Below are 21,101 nucleotides of genomic sequence, written 5' to 3'. Positions count from 1 at the left end.
CATCTTGAACAGTCCTCTGTTGGCATGCAGGGTATGTGGATTCATGAGGTTCTCGCCATAACCGCGCACGCCCATCCGCTCGATACAATTTTAAATGAGACTAGTCCGACCAGGCAACATGTTTCCAGTCATCAACAGTCCAATGTCTGTGTTGACGGGCCCAGGTGAGGCGAAAATCTTTCTGTCGTGCAGTCATCGAAGGTATACGAGTTGGCCTTCGACTCCGAAAGCCCATATCGATTATATCGTTGAATGGTTCGCACGTTGACATTTGTCGATGGCCCAGCATCGAAATCTGTAGCAATTTGTGGAAGGGTTGCGCTTCTGTCACGCTGAACGATTCTCTTCAGTCGTCGTCGGTCCCATTCTTGCAGGATCTTTTTCTGGCCGCAGTGATGTCGGAGATTTGATGTTTTACCGGATTCACTATATCCACGGTACACTCGTGAAATGGTCCTACGGAAAAAAAACCCACTTCATCGCTACCTCGGAGATGCTGTGTGCCATCGCTCGAGCGCCGACTGTAACACTAAGTTGAAATTCACTTAAATCTTGATAAACTGCCATTGTAGCAGCAGTAACCGATCTAACAACTGCGCCAGACAGTTGTTGTCATATTAGGGCATTGCCGACCGCAGCGCCGTATTCTGCCTGTTTACATATCTCTGTATTTGGATACACATGCCTATACTAGTTTCTTTGGCGCTTCAGTGTATATCCGACCATGTATGGTAAAACAGTAAACACGAATAACAATAACGCAATGCATTGCCGTTTCACCTGTCATACATAATTACCATTCTATTCATTTACAAACCGCCGATCGTATGTACTTTTACAAAGTTACGTAGACATCCGATCATGTCTTACAGATGTTCCTCTCTTTTTCTCAGGCATTGTATATTTCTAACCTACTTCCCGCTAATGGCAAAGTGATTCTTCTAAAAATGGTCGCTACTAGTTTTCTGTGCTTTATTCTTATATCTCACTTTGTGCGTCGACTTTGGTGAGTTCTATATCGAAAGGACGTTAACCCTTAAACTTCTTTCGAGCGTTCGGAGTCCCAACACCCGCTGCTTATGACAGGCCGAAGACAATTCTGTCGACATTCCCTCCCAAACTCTGGATATGAAAACATCTTAATTTAGAACAGCTAACTTTAGGCTGTATAGTCACACACGAAAGCCCGCAGCAGAACTGCCGCAAATTTTAAATAAACCGTCGCTGCACACATAACTTGGTCGAACTCGGCGTTTCTGTTTGTGGAATCAGCTGACTCCCATTAAACAGCCGGCACGGTGAATCAGCAAGACCGTAGATCAAAGAGAAACAGAGAGAAAAACAATCAAAGACAGTCCAAGAATACTTGAATTTAACGAGCTGAATATTGCGTAGTTGAATTTACACCTGCGTCACTGCTGAATATGATGTAAGTATAACAAATTTGAGGATTTTGCCACTAGCTTTGGAAACTGCTACTGCCCATAACGTAAGAGCATGGAGGTAATAATTCATTTTTTCTTACAATAACTCATTCTGTGTATGTATTTAATTTCAACGATGCAGTCCTATGTTGGTTAGGAATTCAGTGGCTATTCACTATTCTCGCTGTCCAGCTTACACCCTTTTTCTACGTTGTCTCTCCAAATATATTCTTCGGGCAGATTTTTCTTGACTTCAGAGAATTGTCCATCTCTCCCACAACCACTTTCATAGAGCCAGCCGGAGTGGCCGAGCGGTTCTACGCGCTTCAGTCTGGAACCGCGCTACAGCTACGGTCACAGGTTGGAATCCTGCCTCGGGCATGGATGTGTGTGGTTAGTTAGGTTTAAGTAGTTCCAAGTTTAACGGAACTGATGACCTCAGATGTTAAGTCCCATAGTGCTCAGAGCCATTTGAACCATAAAGAACATTTTGTTTTGCAGTGAACACAAGTCTATTGTGGGGTGATCACTCTGCTGTAGAAATAATTCAGAAGCTAAGATCTTCTCTTTTGAATTATTTCTAGAACATTTTGTGTTATATTTCCACTGATAAAGTCTCGTTTGTTTTTGTAACCCAAATTTAGATTGCCACATCCTTATTTTTCACAATCGAATTTTTCTCTCCTCCCTCGACATCCCCCATGCCTCTCTCTGAATTAATATCAGTATCTTGTTTTCATTTATTTGAAGAATTTCGTAACTGAGCATCCTCTTTCTAATTCTTGGATTCTCATCCAGATTACTCCTCTATTGGTTCATCGTCCATTAACGCCCAAGTCACGTGTAACGCCCATCCTACTTCTTCGTATACTATCCATTCTTTGTTTTCTATTTAAAATATTGTAGATAGGACCCTGATTCACGCCATTTCCAAAAATCTTCTATCGTTTTTTTATTTTATTTGCCGTAGTCCAAACGACAGCTTTAATGATATTCAGCAAGTGAAAAGGAGCCGGTAATCAGTTATCGTCAATGTTCATAATATTTTGGTCATACTTGTCCTGGAAAGCAACTATATAGCTTTCCTCTTCTTTTCCGAAATGTCGGCGAAAAGAATTACCTTACAGTAAACGTCTTTTTTGTAAAAAAAAAAAAAAAAAGGCTAAAACCCGTCGAGGCGCTGTAGAGATGCTTCCTAAGAGATTAAAATTACATTAGAATACATTCTTTCTTGCGCCTTATCGAGCAGCTAACTAAATTAGATGTAGGAACTCACCAGATGACGCGTTAATCATCAGGCGACTGATTTGGCCGCCACATAAAACCCAGGTGAAATAACAAAGAAAACTACTTTCAGCGAGAAGTTACTTTCAACGAGAGTGCCCATAAATATCTGGAGCAACGGACAACTGCAGCCTGGAACAAGTTGAGACTTAAAACGAAAAACATATATCTCGAGGCAGACATTACTGCGAACTGTCTCCCCGGCAAACAATGCATTGTCCTGCAGATAGGAGTGTCCCATTGTTTCCGGGCGACTTAACAATACGAATACATGTTAAAACTATTTATAGGGTAGTATATTGCGGTCAAGCCGTAAAAATCTCAGCGTCGTGATTACAAAATTGCACTAACATGAGGTTAGCGTCTCCGAGTAAAAGGTAATGTATACTTGTAGATCAAGCACGATCTGGTCAAAGTTTATAACAGTACATTAGCGAAGGCGCTGACTTACGATCAGTTCTTATCAACTGTGGTGTATTTAGATGAGTACAAAATGCCAATGAGAATTATTTTGCAGTTGAAACAATAGCCAGTACTAGGCTCGTAATTTTCTGCCTTGCTGGTTAAAACAGAAATAAAGAATTTAATCACTGTTACTTCTTACTGTCAATGCGGTGCTTTTTTGTCCCTATATCCTAGAGAATATAATGAAATACCTCCACAGACAGTCTAAACTGCACGAATACGCCGTATCGAATGGCCGAAGCACATCAATATAATTCTGAAACACGAAAAGTTTTCTTAAATATTTGACTAGATCAATGTGACAACAAATGCAAGTGAATAGGGTAGTTGGTGCGAAATGAACTATCAAATAAAATACCGTAACATTTCGATCTTAACATCTGTTCCTCAGATCTTGTGTACAGATACCCACATCATCCCACGTAGGCACAGATAAGATATAAAAGTAATTTTCATTTGATGGACGAATTACAACAACCTGCTATTTTTTGCCCTTCCATTTGCCACAACACCTTTTGACATACAGCTTCCTTATGTAATTATGCAGTACTTACTGTAGCTGTTCTTCCCCTTTTATCTGCACATTGCGGGGTACTATGAGCCATATAGTGCGGCAGAGTAGTATTCGCCATGTGGGTCTTACACACTTGTTATGACGGCATGAAGTCATTACACTTTGTTTCATAATTTTAAATAATGTTATTGGGAAACAGCTATCTTTCAGTTAAGAAACATTAATAAAAAACAGTGTCGGTGGCTCAGTCATTTATTAAACCTATGAACGGTTTCGGACTCTAGTAGTAGGCCACCTTCAGATAATACAATATCTGTCTGACGATGAAGACTGTCTTGCTTTATCTGAAGATGGTCTGCTACTAGAGGCTGAAACGGCCATATTTTTAATAAATGACTGTGCGATTGAGACAGTTTTTTTATTAATTTCTAATTTTCTTTTATGGGCGGAAATTACATCTGACTTCAGACAGGAAGAGGATACCGAAAGGCTACTTCGTAGCTTTGTCACGTCATTGTGCCTATCGCGAGGAGGTGCTTGCTTGTCCATGGTGCTACTATTCCTCAGTGTCAACCCTGTTTTTATGCAAATACGAACGGCCGCAGCGCTACATTTCACTACAAAGTTTATTTCATCCAACGCCCACTCATAGAAATTGTATAGTGACTACACCGAATTAGACAGACTAGTCATTATTAATAGTCCACAAATGTTTCTTTGCAAATGTCTGCGTCAAAGCATTTTAGGAGTCAACTTTTGAGGCCCCTACCAGTCAGCTCTGAGTCAGATAAGTCAGTTAGCTTACTTTTAAACTCGAGAAGAAGCGATCCTAATGTTTGAACTGTGATTACATCAATGTATCCGAACATACAATACTTTTTGTTTAATAAATTAAAAGTCTGGGGTGCATCGAATGTGGAAACAGCGTTATTGGTACTGCGAGTGCTCCAAGAACGATGTAATTTCCAGAAATGCAGTCAAACGCCAATCTGTTAAGGAGAAAGAAACGTGGACACCAAGCGAAACAAAGGTAATAATCTCGTAATAATGATGACTAAACGAATTTTTGGTTGTGATAATACAGCGATACTACTGATATTACGTATATATAGCTGTGAGGCAGCTGACTGAAGAACTTCACAGCACCAGGACGGAAAAAGTTAATAAGGCTATGCAAATATTTATATTTTAGCGTGGAAATTGCAAGAAGATATCAAGTAAAGGGCGGCATTGTCCGATTTGCAGTACTGAAAACAGAAGATAAGTGCAAAATGGTTCAAATGGCTCTGAGCACTATGAGACTTAACATCTGAGGTCATCAGTCCCCTAGAACTTAGAACCACTTAAACCTAACTAACCTAAGGACATCACATACATCCATGCCCGAGGCAGGATTCGAACCTGCGACCGCAGCGGTCGCGCGGTTCCCGACTGAAGCGCCTAGGACTGCTCGATCACAAAGGTCCGGTAGATAAGCGCAAAGTTTTCGTGCATTTGACAAGTAATTTTGAATTTAAACATAGCATTATAAACAGTTACCCACGCACGGGCTGTTATTGTCATTATGATGCCAGTTTGCATTCCTTCGTGCTGTTTGTTGTTGTGGTCTTCAGTCCTGAGACTGGTTTGATGCAGCTCTCCATGCTACTCTATCCTGTGCAAGCTTCTTCATCTCCCAGTACCTACTGCAACCTACATCCTACTGAATCTGCTTAGTGTATTCATCTGTTGGTCTCCCTCTACGATTTTTACCCTCCACGCTGCCCTCCAATACTAAATTGGTGATCCCTTGATGCCTCAGAACATGTCCTACCAACCGATCCCTTCTTCTGGTCAAGTTGTGCCACAAACTTCTCTTCTCCCCAATCCTATTCAATACTTCCTCATTAGTTACGAGATCTACCCATCTAATCTTCAGCATTCTTCTGTAGCACCACATTTCGAAAGCTTCTATTCTCTTCTTGTCCAAACTATTTATCGTCCATGTTTCACTTCCATACATGGGTACACTCCATACAAATACTTTCAGAAATGACTTCCTGACACTTAAATCTATACTCGATGTTAAGAAATTTCTCTTGTTCAGAAACGTTTTCCTTGCCATTGACAGTCTACATTTTATATCCTCTCTACTTCGACCATCATCAGTTATTTTGCTCCCCAAATAGCAAAACTCCATTACTACTTTAAGTGTCTCATTTCCTAATATAATTCCCTCAGCATCACCCGACTTAATTAGACTACATTCAATTACCCTTGTTTTGCTCCTTTCAAGACACTGTCCATTCCATTCAACTGCTCTTCCAAGTCCTTTGCTGTCTCTGACAGAATTACAATGTCATCGGCGAACCTCAATGTTTTTATTACTTCTCCATGAATTTTAATACCTACTCCGAATTTTTCTTTTGTTTCCTTTACTGCTTGCTCAATATACAGATTGAATAACATCGGGGAGAGGCTACAACCCTGTCTTACTCCCTTCCCAACCACTGCTTCCCTTTCATGTCCCTCGACTCTTACAACTGCAATCTGGTTTCTGTACAAATTGTAAATAGCCTTTTGCTCCCTGTATTTTACCCCTGCCACCTTTAGAATTTGAAAGAGAGTATTCCAGTCAACATTGTCAAAAGCTTTCTCTAAGTCAACAAATGCTAGAAACGTAGGTTTGCCTTTCCTTAATCTTTCTTCTAAGATAAGTCGTAAAGTCAGTATTGCCTCACGTGTTCCAGTGTTTCTACGGAATCCAAACTGATCTTCCCCGAGGTCGGCTTCTACTAGTTTTTCGATTCGTCTGTAAAGAATTCGTGTTAGTATTTTACAGCTGTGACTTATTAAACTGATAGTTCGGTAATTTTCACATCTGTCAACACCTGCTTTCTTTGGGATTGGAATTATTATATTCTTCTTGAAGTCTGAGGGTATTTCGCCCGTTTCATACATCTTGCTCACCAAATGGTAGAGTTTTGTATACGGCATTGGCTGGATTTAGATGACGATGTTTTAGTAGACTGAGTTTTGAAACAGCGTTTTGCAGCGTAATTTGAGTTAAATGATGTTTTCCAGTTCTCTATTATCTGAGCACAGTCAAAGGAGATGGATTACATCCGGATGCTTCCATTATTTCCTTTAAATCTACAGTTGTTTCCATAGCGACGCACAGGCAATTTAATTTTGATTGTCTTCAGGCGATTAACTTGACTCGGAGCTACACAATGAATGAAAGGAAAACGCTGAAAGCTTTTATTTAACCCGCCAGCAGAATCACAAAATAAACGGCTTCTCCCAAGAGGAGTGGTTAGTATTCAGACATATGAAAGGCATGACCATTCGAAGCGAAAATTCTGGTAAATACAGGCTCTAAAGTGCATACCTAATAGGCTAAGAACACTTGTTCATCTTCACTACTGTGAAATACATTTCTACTGGACAAGCGTTCATAGCTCTTAATTTATGCATTTTAGGGCCCACGTTTTCTGGTGTTTTCTTTTGCTTCGTATGATCGTATCACATCGCTAAACATTGACCGTTCCTGTTGGGACCCCATGTATTGAGAGCTCTTCACTGTCTTCATCCAAGGCTGTGCGATGAAGTGAAAAAGAAACAACGACACTTGATATGCACCCTTTTTCGCAAAGCGTTCAGGGTAAACATAATAAAAGGTCTTGCCCATTGCAAGAACGTTGATATTGAATGCCTACATCGAAGGTTTCCAAGTAAAAAATGTCATTATTTGCAATATTTCATAGGAACGCATCTTTTGCAAATTCAATGCAAATGATAATTTTCTTTTTGTTTTTCCTTTTCACCAATGTACTGGGGGCAGAGACTGCATAAGACCTCTGTTCACTCCGCCCTTTCGATAACTGACGAGTCCGCACTGACTTGCTTGCTTCTTTCTCCTTAAAAATTGATTTTTTTTACAACAAAACATTGAATGCTAATACACTACTGGCCATTGAAAGTGCTACACCATGAAGAGGTGCAGATGATAAAAGGGTATTCATTGGACAAATATATTATACTAGAACTGACATGTGACTACATTTTCACGCAATTTGGGTGCATAGATCCTGAGAAATCAGTACCCAGAACAACCACCTCTGGCCGTAATAACGGCCTTGATACGCCTGGGCATTGAGACGAACAGGGCTTGGATGCCGTGTACAGGTACAGCTGCCCATGGAGCTTCAACACGATACCACAGTTCATCAAGAGAAGTGACTTGGCGTATTGTGACGAGCCAGTTGCTCGGCCAGCATTGACCAGACGTTTTCAGTCGGTGAGAGATCTGGAGAATGTGCTGGCCAAGGCAGCAGTCGAACATTTGCTGTATCCAAAAAGGCCCGTACAGAACCTGCAACATGCGGTCGTGCATTATCCTGCTGAAATGTAAGGTTTCGCAGGTATCGAATGAAGGGTAGAGCCACGGGTCGTAACACATGTGAAATGTAACGTCCACTGTTCAAAGTGCCGTCAATGCAAAGAAGAGGTGACCGAGACGTGTAACCAATGGCACCCCATACCATCACGCCGGTTGATAGGCCAGTATGGGATGACGAATATACGCTTCCAATGTGCGTTCATCGCGATGTCGCCAAGCACGGATGCGAGCATCATGATGCTGTACACAGAACCTGTATTCATCCGAAAAAATGACGTTTTGCCATTCGTGCAACCCAGGTTCGTCGTTGAGTACACCATCGCAGGTGCTCCTGTCTGTGATGCAGCGTCAAGGGTAACCGCAGTCATGGTCTCCGAGCCGATAGTCCATGCTGCTGCAAACGTCGTCGAGCTGTTCGTGCAGATGGTTGTTGTCTTGCAAACGTCCCCATCTGTTGACTCAGAGATCGAGACGTGGCTGCATGTCCCGTTACAGCCATGCAGATAAGATGCCTGTCATCTCGAATGCTAGTGATACGAGGTCGTTGGGACCCAGCACGGCGTTCCGTATTACCCTCCTGAACCCACCGATTCCATATTCTGTTAACAGTCATTGGATCTCGACCAACGCGAGCAGTGTCGCGATACGATAAATCGCAATCGCGATAGGCTACAATCCGACCTTTATCAAAGTCGGAAACGTGATGGTACGCATTTCTCCTCCTTACACGAGGCATCACAACAACGTTTCACCAGGTGACGCCGGTCAACTGCTGTTTTGTGTATGAGAAATCGGTTGGAAACTTTCCTCAAGTCAGCACGTTTCAGGTATCGCCACCGGCGCCAACCTTGTTTGAATGCTCTGAAAAGCTAATCATTTGCATATCACAGCATCTTATTCCTGTCGGTTAAATTTCGCGTCTGTAGCACGTGATCTTCGTGGTGTAGCAATTTTAATGGCCAGTAGTGTATGTACTGGTGACAATTTACTGTCTGTGGAACAGTAGGTACAAAGTTTGGCGTTTTCGTTATTGTAGCTAAACCGCTGTACGTGGCGACTTGTTGAAACCCTTAAGTGCCCGTCGTACGACAGCGGTGTCGTTCGCCAGAGGGACCGAGTACCCGTTAGGTTGTATGCTAGTGGCCGTAGACGGCTCGTTGACCGCTGCAGCGGACGTGCACCTCCCTCCGAAGACCTTGTCGCCCGTTAATTTTCTGCTCACCTCCGTCGCTGTCTCTCCCGTCAGACCTTCTGTTTTGTTGGGTTTCCGTGAAATGGTCCTCGGCAGACCGCTGCCGGGCGCAGCTAAACGCAAAAGAAGAAAATAGCCGTAGCAATGGCAGGGGCGCCCATGGCTTCGCCCAAGCTCCGCCGTTACACCCGGCTGGCTCAGGCGACACGGCTTCAGACGCCACTTAACTCTTCAGTTGCGAACGAAAAAACAGGCACGGTGATCGTCCTGTTCGTTTAGATTACACCCGTATTTGCTTAACCAACTTGATTGAATCGTGAAATATTTTCTTACGTACGAACCTATGTCATTTTTTTACGTGCGGCTTCTGCGCCTCTTTGGGGTGGGGTCAACAACCTGTAGCGAAGTTATAGAAAATTATAGCTTTGTTGAAACTTCCTGGCAGATGTGCTGGACCGAGACTCTAACTCGGGACCTTTGTCTTTTCCGGGAAAGTGCTCTACCGACTTGCCCGCAAAAGGCAAAATTCCCGACTTCGAGTCTCGGTCCGGCACACAGTTTTAATCTGCCAGGGCCGGCCGGAGTGGCCGAGCGGGTCTAGGCGCTACAGTCTGGAACCGCGCGATCGCTACGGTCGCAGGTTCGAATACTGCCTGGGGAATGGATATGTGTGATGTCCTTAAGTTAGTTAGGTTTAAGTAGTTCTAAGTTCTAGGGGACTAATGACCTCAGATGCTAAGTCCCATAATGCTCAGAGCCATTTGAACCAACCATTTAATCTGCCAGGAAGTTTCATATCAGGGCACACTCCGCTGCAAAGTGAAAATGTGACCTTTGTTGTTTTGAGTGGCAAAGTCGGGTTTGCTGCTGTCCATAGCTGTTGACGAAACCACTTCAGTGTTCGAATGTCGCAGAATAATAAAAGGAACAAACTGAACCACGAACAAGTTATCGCATTCTCTAAGCGTAACTGGTATACTTACTTATTGTGTTGTGGCATAAACGTGAAGGTACGAAATTGTATCAGCCACATACGTATTGCGGAGAACCTCTAGCCTTCGTTGTGTTTTAATCGACAGTTTTCGAGCATCTCCCCATTCGTGGCGTTGTTTTCCATCTTGTAAGCTAGTGTGATTGAGCAGGTGATCATGGATGATATTCCGAGAGAGTGAGAGTGATTTTATCTCAGTTTGCCTTTTACTTCTTCCTACTGCATTTTGTACGTTTTAACGACATTCGATGGCAACGGCCTTGCTGCAGCGGATACACCGGTTCCCGTGAGATCACCGAAGTTAAGCGCTGTCGGGCGTGGTCGGCACTTGGATGGGTGACCATCCAGTCCGCCATGCGCTGTTGCTATTTTTCGGGGTGCACTCAGCCTCGTGATGCCAATTGAGGAGCTACTCGACCGAACAGTAGCGGCTCCGGTCAAAGAAAACCATCATAACGACCGGGAGAGTGGTGTGCTGACCCCACGCCCCTCCTATCCGCATCCTTCCACGGAGGATGACACGGCGGTCGGATGGTCCCGGTAGGCCACTCGTGACATGAAGACGGAATACTGTAACGACATTAGATTCCCTTGATCTTCGTATGGGACTTGATAGCCCGCAAACACACAGCACACGTTAACTAATGCGCCACCTTGTAGGGTTTATTCTATCCGGAATGTTCAAGTGGCGAATGGAGGTTCCCTCTGTCGTATTCCGAACAGTGACCCGCCGAGTACAGGTGTTGACGTGGGAGTATCGCCAAACGCGGAAGGGAACGATGAACTCGGGGCGGCAGGTGGTGGGTAGCCCTGGGAAAAGTACGCAGCCGACTCTCCTTGTTCCCGGGGGCAGAGCCCCACCTGCCGGACTGGCACGCTAGCCCGGACAAGCGACGCCCTAATTGCGCATGCGCACCACGGCTCGGCCTTCCTCGCCAGCCAGCTGGCCGGGGGCTCGCCTTCACAAGGACGGCGCAGTGCTGGGCGTTTGCCTTACAGCGCACCGGAGGGCGCCCCATGCTTCCAGGCATTCTGCACTGGACTGTTGTATCAGACACTTTAACCAAGAATGTACGCGCCTCGTGGTCTTGCGGTAGCGTTCTCGCTTCACGCGGTCCCGGGTTCCATTCCCGGCGGGGTCAGGGATTTTCTCTGCCTCGAGATGACTGTGTGTTGTGTGTCTTTCATCATCATTTCATCCTCATTTACTCGCAAGTCGCCGTAGTGGCGTTAAAGAACTTCTGGAGCGGCGGCCGAACCGCCCCCCGAGGGGTCTCCCGGCCACCAATGCCATACGCTCATTATTATTAAGGGGGGTAGGGCGTCAAACGGGCCGACTTGGAGCAGGAGAGGCACCACAGTACATTTTAATTTCCACTGTCTATACTTTTACAAATAAATTTATAAAACTTTGTCAGCATCACCAGGAAGGATTCAGGATTCCCACTCAGTGCAGTGGATGATCGAAAACATAACAAAATAATTTTTTTTACGTGTGAAATTTCATCATTCTTTCATTTACTAATGGCTGCATTTGTTGCTATAGGTACACTTTTCTTCATAAGTTAGAGAGATTCCTCCATGAATTTTACACAGTATACAAACCATACTTACAGGTGTATGAAACTCTAGAATTTCTTTAATTTATGAAAAAAACGAATGAGCTGCTGTATTTTAAACTTCAAGTTTAGAAAAAACACAAATTTTCTAGTTAATTACCTCAATTTTTACCACAATTTTTAATAGATTTGTAAAATTCTAGAGTTTCCTACACCTTTGAGTATGATTTGTATGCTATGCAAAATTCATCAAGGATCTCTCTAACTTATGAAGAAAAGTGTACCTATCGCAACAAATGCTGCCATTAGTAAGTGAAAAAAATGATGAAATTTCACATGTAAAAAAATTTATTTTGTTATGTTTTCGAACTTCCGCTGCTGTGAGTGTAAATTCTCAATCCTTCCTGGTCATGCTGACAAAGTTTTATGAATTTATTTGTAAAAGTATAGTCTGTGGAAATTAAAATGTCCTGTGATGCCTCCGCTGCCCCAAGTCGGCCCGCTTAACGTCCTACCCCCCCCCCCCCCCCCCCCCCTTAAGAATAAAGCGATGTCCTCGTATAAGACAGCAAATGCTCCTACGCTTGATCGAAAGGGCCGAAAGCTCTAAAAATATGTCTCGTCACGATGTGGTTGGTTGGTTGATTTGGGGGAGGAGACCAAACAGCGAGGTCATCGGTCTCTTCGGATTAGGGAAGGATGGGGAAGGAAGTCGGCCGTGCCCTTTCAAAGGAACCCTCCCGGCATTTGCCTCAAGAGATTTAGGGAAAACACGGAAAACCTACATCAAGATGACCGGAGGCGTTTTTGAACCGTCGTCCTCTCGAATGCGACTCCAGTCATGGTGTGGAGCACTTTTTCTTCTGTCGGAGTGTTTCTGGTATTTTATTTGTTTCGCCTTAGAAACGAAACACTTCCCAAAATCCAAGAGAAAACAGTACTTATCTAACAGATACTAACTTTTATTTTCGCAGACAATAAAGTTTATTTTTATATGCTAAGATCGTATCTGTTCTTTCGAACATGTCCGAAAGGACAGATACCATCTTAGTATATATATAGTTAAGGCTCACCGGCCACGTGACCATCCTCTTCTTCAGTGCGAATGCACAAACAGTGCCCGAACTCTTACGGGAATCGGCGGTAAAGCCGCGAGTGATGAGTATAATGGGCAGGGGCACTACGAATGTAGTGCGGGACAATACGTAGAGAATGTGGGTTTCGCGGGAGGCATGCCAGAGATATGTCCCTGCAGTCGCGCTATCCTCTGTGTCCTCGGTGGCTCAGATGGACAACCGGCATGGTAGCTCAACGTGTTCGGTCAGAGGGTTAGCTCCCTCTGTAATAAAAAAAAAACTGAGTTAATCGATCAACAACGAACTTAAACGGATGTCTTTCGACGTCCGCCCCGAGCAGACACAACGAACGACAGTGAACAAAATGAGATTTAAAAAAAATGTTAAAAAAAAGGTGGATAGAGCGACTGTCATGTAAGCAGGATATTCCGGGTTCGAGTCCCGGTCGGGGCACACATTTTCATCTGTCCCCGTTGACGTATGTCAACGCCTGTAAGCAGCTAAGGGTGTTCATTTCATTGTAAAGTTTATTTTTCATTATTTTTTTTCCCACTGTGCTACTGTGGCCGTGTTAATGTCCTTGCCAGTCGCTCGCTGTAGCGATAAGCGTCAATAAAGTTCAAGATACAATTGTACTACATTAAACAGAAAGTGGCGTTTGTAGAGTCGCAAACATTATGATGGAAAATGGAAATGAGCGTTTGGCGTCATTGGCCGGGAGGCCCTTTGCGGGGCAGGTCCGGCCGCCTTGGTGCAGGTCTTACTACATTCGACGCCACATTGGGCGACCTGCGCGCCGGATGGGGATGAAATGATGATGAAGACAACACAACACCCAGTCCCTGAGCGGAGGAAAATCTCTAACCGAGCCGGGAATCCAACCCGGGCCCGTAGCACGGCAATCCGTCAAGCTGACCACTCAGCTATCGAGGCGGACGCAAACATTATGATAATATGAAAACGGCTTAATTTTTTTACAGTAATATTCTGTCAGTGTTACTGCAGTATCCCTCAATAATGTAGGTCCATCAAGCTGCACTGCACAAGATTTTGAAGGCAGTTTAAAATGTGACACTGACATTTTCCCCATTCACAGGGACCCATACCCTGTAATATAAAAAAAAAAAAAACTGACTAAATCCTCTTCGTATCTATCTGACCACTCATTGTATAAAGAGATTTCTAGGCAGCTCAGGCATACTGATATCTTGGAACAATTATTACAGCAGGATCCATCCACTTTATCATGTTGCCCAAAGTTACTTTCCATTTGTACATGCGAGCCCTTTTGTTTTTTCTCTTCACTAAGTGATCGATAACTGTATTGTGGCGTGTGACATATGGCACATGTACCTTTCGCAGATTTTCAGCTGAGCTACTTCTTTACGGAACACGGTCAAAGCTTCGACTCTGCGTTACGTGTATGTTTCCGACATTACGAAAGGTGAGCGTGGTTTCGTATTGGCCTGGAGCACAACTGGCACTTGACGTGCCGTATATAACGGCCGCTGATGGCTATGAAACTGTGGAATGTAAGCGGATGATTTGCTGTAATCGGAGACAAAGCAGCGTACAGAGAAGGACGTCAGGATATTGAGAAAAGCATAACGTCGAACTAAAACTCCAGACGAAAGGATGTCAGATTTTTTTTCATCACATGCCTTGACACCATAACCACTAATGTAAGACTATTATATAAAAACGGTTTCAATGAAAAATGTTCGGGAAAGTCTTCAAGAGAATGTGACAAGGTAAATACTGTAAATTAAGAGTCTATCGTCTATTAAGATAACGCATCAACATCAGTATTCTGTAATGTCGGAAATCAAATGGTTCAAATGGCTCTAAGAACTATGGTACTGAACATCTGAGGTCATCAGTCCCCTTACACTTAGAACTACTTAAACTTAACCAACCTTAGGACATCACACACATTCATACCCGAGGCAGGATTCGAACCTGCGACCGTAGCAGCAGCGCGGTTCTGGACTGAAGCGCCTAGAACCACTCGTCCACAGCGGCCGGCCGGAAATAACTGCGCAGCACATTTGTTAACAGTCAACTGCCTATACACATAATAAAAAAAAATGTATATGTCGCACGGCAGTGTTGGCTGGGATACCCCACGGGGAGGGATCAGCTGCCGATCGGAAACGGTATTCTTCTTCAGCGCACAGTGGTCCCTTTCCTATATGAGTGTTGTGTCGTATGAGTATTTGTGGGCCGGCCGTGGTGGCCGAGCGGTTCTAGCCGCTTCAGTCTGGAACCGCGCGACCGCTACGGTCGCAGGTTCGAATCCTGCCTCGGGGGTTAGTTAGGTTTAAGTAGTACTAAGTTCTAGGGGACTGATGACCTCAGATGTTAAGTCCCATAGTGCTCAGAGCCATTTGAGTATTTGTGGAGTGTAGGTGAGTGTAATGGATGCGTTATGTTTGCGTTGTATGATGAAGACGAGAGAAACGAGAGGTTGAACGCCGATGCCGACACTTAACGTACTCTTCTCGAATAGCACCAAGGGGGTTGCCGAGCTTAAGGTCCCCACACCATGGACGGATCCCCACAAACGATGTCACATGCATCGCCGGCCGTTGTAGCCGAGCGGTTGTAGGCGCGTCAGTCCGGAACCGCGCTGCTGCTACGGTCGCAGGTTCGAATTCTGCCTCGGGCATGGATGTGTGTGATGTCCTTAGGTTAGTTACGTTTAAGTAGTTCTAAGTCTAGGGGACTGATGACCTCAGATGTTAAGTCCCATAGTGCTTAGAGCCATTTGAAGCGGCCATTTTCTGATGTCACATGCCTTCACTTCATGAGACACTGCGGAGAGGTCTGGAATTTAATCCAGGACCCTGGCGCAAAGACTAGTGATCAGGGACATTATCCTCCCCTTGCCGGCCAAGTACAGTCAGTGGATACCAGGATTCGAACCGCCTTACTTCCGAGTCGAGCGCCACTGTGCAGACGTATGTTAACTGCCTCGACTGTGGAGGCACGTGACACACACACTTACTCATACCTATTGTAATTACTTTGATTTTTCCGTTTGGGTACTTAAATTTTAGGCTATGTAATTTTCGAAAAATACCAAAGGAAACTTACTGGAAGATGATCCATAACAAGGAACAAAATTCTCTGGTTCAAATGGCTCTGAGCACTATGGGACTCAACTGCTGAGGTCATTAGTCCCCTAGAACTTAGAACTAGTTAAACCTAACTAACTTAAGGACATCACACACATCCATGCCCGAGGCAGGATTCGAACCTGCGACCGTAGCGGTTGCGCGGTTCCAGACTGCAGCGCCAGAACCGCGCGGCCACTTCGGCCGGCAAAAATTCTCTGGTATCGAGTGCAAGCTCTTGTCAAAACGGCTGATATTCATGCACTTCTTGCAAATACGAGCAAATATGATCAATATTTTTATGCATTTGTTATCTTTGCAAAAAACTATTCCCAAAAATCCTGAAGTTCGTCTTGGGAATAACGTGCCTTGACGTCTATCTGAGAGCCATACCATTTAATACTGACGAATTTTACAGCTAGTTCATATCAAAATGTTGAAGAGTTAATGATTCTGATGACACATTTCCTGGTGAGAGACCGGAATATTCTCTTAACACATCAACAGGACAGAGATTTTCCTTTCTTGGAATAAATGTAAGTTCATTAGCAAGAAACTTCTGCGAAGTACACCAGGAAGGACAATTACTTGAAACTCATGTTATCCTGTTCCATTTTGGATGTCAGAAGGAAACAGGGAAATTGTAGAAAACAACAGAATCGCTGTTTCACGGTTTTTCCACGAGCAGTAATCCAACAATTCCTTCCCCAGTGCAGAACACGTTGCTACAAATTACTGGTTCAAATGGTTCAAATGGCTCTGAGCACTATGCGACTTAACTTCTGAGGTCATCAGTCGCCTAGAACTTAGAACTAATTAAACCTAACTAACCTAAAGACATCACACACATCCGTGCCCGAGGCAGGATTCGAACCTGCGACCGTAGCGGTCACGCGGTTCCAGACTGAAGCGCCTGGAACCGCACGGCCACACCGTCCGGCCACAAATTACTGCTGAAATCACACATGGAAATGTTAGAAATAACAGTAGGCGATAAAATCAATATCAAAGGAGACAGTGCGATAACAGACTGTTGGTGGATACTATGTCGCGAGGAAACATTTTTACCTCAGCTATTATTACGCTAACGTACAGATATTCCGTTATTAAATTACTTCTTCAAATTTCTGGTTTCCTGACGAACACCTACTGAGGCCCCTCCATATCGTCTTTTATATATAGCATAATTTTTTTTTTTCTCTGGCTACACACGCCGCTACTTGTTCCTTACGGACACGTATCACTAATGAAATGCATTATAGCCATTCAGCAAAGTATTCTGTGAGTTGTATGTTATCATAACAATATTTAAGACTAAACAGTAGTATAAATCTTCGTCATCTGCCTCATTTAATATACAACGCGAGACAAATCGTAATTTCGCCAGTCGTATTATTATATTATTATCCGCCGAGCGCCAGTTCATAGTCCTACCAGGCAATTACATGTTCTCCACTGCAGTAATTTCTCACTCGCTTCTCCTCGGGAATGAAAATTATATGTTCGCCTTCTGCGGGTGCGTTGAAGTCTCCGCGAGCACCTCGCCTGACGTATAGTAATTAAGAATGAGTTTGGTTTTGAACATCACATTGTTTTACCAAGAACGGTTCTATTGGACGTAGTATGCCTTTAACTTCCTCAGAACTTAATTATCAGCCAGGAAATACAGTTCAACTGAACTTCGAATCACAGTGCAAAACGGCATTTTTTCACATTAGCAAGTCATTGCCAGAAGTAAAAGAAATTATAAGCAACAGAAAAAAATCCTGTGACCGAATGAGTATTTAACTCTGGACGTTTTTAATTTTTATCCTGAACCTTAACCACCGATTTACCTGTTCTTAACATACAGGATGAACCAATATTCTTCCACTCGGACGCCACAGAGCGAGTCTCTACATACTAAATCTGTAATGTCCTTCTACTTTCACCATTGGCATACATTTTACGGCATTCTTGGCAGCTAACTGGACTACGGAAAACGTTGTAAAGCAACTAGCAGAATGTCCGCGGCGGTCGATTCCCACCGTGTCTGCGGATTACGCTTTCAGGGCGGAAAATCGTTACCTTCGCTGACGCAGTATCCGCCGCAGCCCGTGTCATAACATCGCACAGTGCCTGCGGGGGCTCCCAGACGCCCAGGGGGGCTCCGAATCTGGAACTCCGCTACGGGGCACGTCCGCTGTACCGCAACCTCGCGACACGCCGATCCCACGCCGAAGCTTATTGCTAGCTGCGGGCACCCACTCGCCGTTAGAAAGTAATAATCACTTCCACATATTTTTGTAGACCGCAGTGACGTAACACTAGCTGGGAGTCTGCACAAAACTTCACTTTCGGATTCAGACTGGTTGACGTCTCGTGTAATGTGGCATCGTAGCTTAGTGGCAGCGTAGCGCCTTTCAAAAGTATTTTCTTGACTAGATGCGTGCATCGTAGTCTCATATTCAATATGGAAGATAATAGATATTGACTATATTATTGAAAAAGTGAAGGAAGATAATAGGTATTGACTGTGTTATTTAAAAAGTGAAATAAATAAATAACAGAACGAACATCCACTAGATCCCAAAGGGTGATGTCAAATTGATTCCACATTTTTAGATTTCCGGAAGGTTTTTGATACCGTTCCTCACATTCGACTTCTAATCAAACTGCTTGCTTACGAACTCTCGGTTTAGTTGTGCGATTGAATTCGTAAAATTCCCTCAGACTTCGAGAAGAATATAATAATTCCACTCCCAAAGAAAGCAGATGTTGACAGATGTGAAAATTACCGAACTATCAGTTTAATAAGTCACAGCTGCAAAATACTAACGCAAATTCTTTACAGACCAATGGAAAAACTGGTAGAGGCCGACCTCGGGGAAGATCAGTTTGGATTCCGTAGAAATATCGGAACACGTGAGGCAATACTGACCCTACGACTTATCTTAGAAGCCAGATTAAGAAAAGGCAAACCTACGTTTCTAGCATTTGTAGACTTGGAGAAAGCGTTTGACAATGTTGACTGGAATACTCTCTTTCAAATTCTGATGGTGGCAGGGGTAAAATACAGGGAGCTAAACGCTATTTACGATTTTTACAGAAACCAGTTGGCAGTTATAACAGTCGAGGGACATGAAAGGGAAGCAGTGGTTGGGAAGGGAGTGAGACAGGGTTGTAGCCTCTCCCCGATGCTATTCAATCTGTATATTGAGCAAGCAGTAAAGGAAACAAAAGAAAAAGTTCGGAGTAGGAATTAAAATCCATGGAGAAGAAATAAAAACTTTCAGGTTCGCCGATGACATTGTAATTCTGTCAGAGGCAGCAAAGGACTTGGAAGAGCAGTTGAACGGAATGGACAGTGTCTTGATAGGAGGGTATGAGATGAGCATCAACAGAAGCAAAACGAGGATAATGGAATGTAGTCGAATTATGTCGGGTGATGCTGAGGGAATTGGATTAGGAAATGAGACACTTAAAGTAGTAAAGGAGTTTTGCTATTTGGGGAGCAAAATAACTGATGATGGTCGAAGTAGAGAGGATATAAAATGTAGACTGGCAATGGCAAGGAGAGCGTTTCTGAAGAAGATAAATTTGTCAACATCGAGTATAGATTTAAGTGTCAGGAAGTCGTTTTTGAAAGTATTTGTATGAAGTGTAACCATGTATGGAAGTGAAACATGGACGATAAATAGTTTAGACAAGAAGAGAGTAGAAGGTTTCGAAACGTGGTGCTACAGAAGAATGCTGAAGATTAGATGGGTAGATCACATAACTAATGAGGAGCTATTGAATGAAATTGGGGAGAAGGGAAGTTTGTGGCACAACATGACTAGAAGAAGGAATCGGTTTGTAGGACATGTTCTGAGGCATCAAGGGATCACCAATTTAGTACTGGGGGGCAGCGTGGAGGGTAAAAATCGTAGAGGGAGACCAAGAGATGAATACACTAAGCAGATTCAGATGGATGTAGGCTGCAGTAGGTACTGGAAGATGAAGAAGCTTGCACAGGATAGAGTAGCATGGAGAGCTGCATCAAACCAGTCTCAGGACTGAAGACCACAACAACAACAACAACAACAACAGCAACAACTGTCAGGAAGGTCACAGTTCGTAGTAACTGACGGAAAGTCATCGAGTAAAACAGTTTAAGCAAAACCTAGCGTTCCCCAACGGCGTGCTACAGGCACTCTACCGTTCTAGCTGTAATAAACTATTTCGATGACAATCCCTCTTAGATTTTTTGTACATGATGGTGTTGTTTATCGTCTTATAAAGTCAGCAGATGCTCAAAACGAATTACAGATTGATTTAGATAAGATATCTGTATGCTGCGAAATGTGGCAACTGACTGTAATTAATGAAAGGTGTAAAGTCATCCACATGAGTAATAAAAGGAATCCTCTAAATTTCTGTTACACGATAAATCACATAATTCTAAAGGCTGCAAATTCAACTAAATACTTAGGGATGCGTGGAGTAGCCGAGCGGTTAGAGGCGCCATGTCACGGATTGCGCCCCCCCCCCCCCCCAATCCCGCCGGAGGTTCGAGTACTCCCTCGGAAATGGGTGTGTGTGTTGTCCTTAGCGTAAGTTAGTCTAAGTAGTGTGTAAGTCTAGGGACCGCTGACCACAGCAGTCTGGTCCCTTAGGAATTTACACACATTTGAACATTTTTGAACTTCGAGATTACAATTACAAGTAACTTAAATTGGCGCTATCACATAGATAATGTTGTGAGGAAAGCAAACCAAAGACTACGCTTTATTGGCAGAACACTTAGAAAAAGCAACAGGTCCACTAAAGAGACTGTTTGCACTACGCTTGTCAGCCCTCTTCTGGAGTATTGCTGTGCACTATGGGATCCTCATCAGACTGGATTGATGGACGACATGGAAAAGGTTCAAAGAAGGGGAGCTCGGTTTATATTATTGTGAAATAGGGGACAGAGTACCACGGATATGATACTAGAATTTGGTTGGCAATCATTAAAACAGAGGGTTTCTCGTTGCAGCAGGATCTTCTCATGAAATTCCGATCACCAACTTTATCCTCAGAATGTGAAAATATCTTTTTGGTTCCCTGCTACATTCGGAGGCATGATCATCATAATA

The 21,101-nt window shown here is 43.7% G+C and overlaps 1 protein-coding gene and 1 pseudogene across 1 annotated transcript in view; both read left to right on the top strand.

The window, feature by feature from the left end:
- Positions 1-21,101, top strand: part of LOC124615623 — a 459,371-nt gene that overhangs the window by 328,518 nt on the left and 109,752 nt on the right. The gene's annotated exons all lie outside the window — the stretch shown is intronic.
- LOC124616846 lies at positions 10,502-10,619 on the top strand (annotated as a pseudogene).

The sequence above is a fragment of the Schistocerca americana genome, chromosome 5, assembly GCF_021461395.2.
Source record: "Schistocerca americana isolate TAMUIC-IGC-003095 chromosome 5, iqSchAmer2.1, whole genome shotgun sequence".
NCBI classification, from domain to species: domain Eukaryota; kingdom Metazoa; phylum Arthropoda; class Insecta; order Orthoptera; family Acrididae; genus Schistocerca; species Schistocerca americana.
This window is presented reverse-complemented; position numbering and strand designations above follow the sequence as displayed.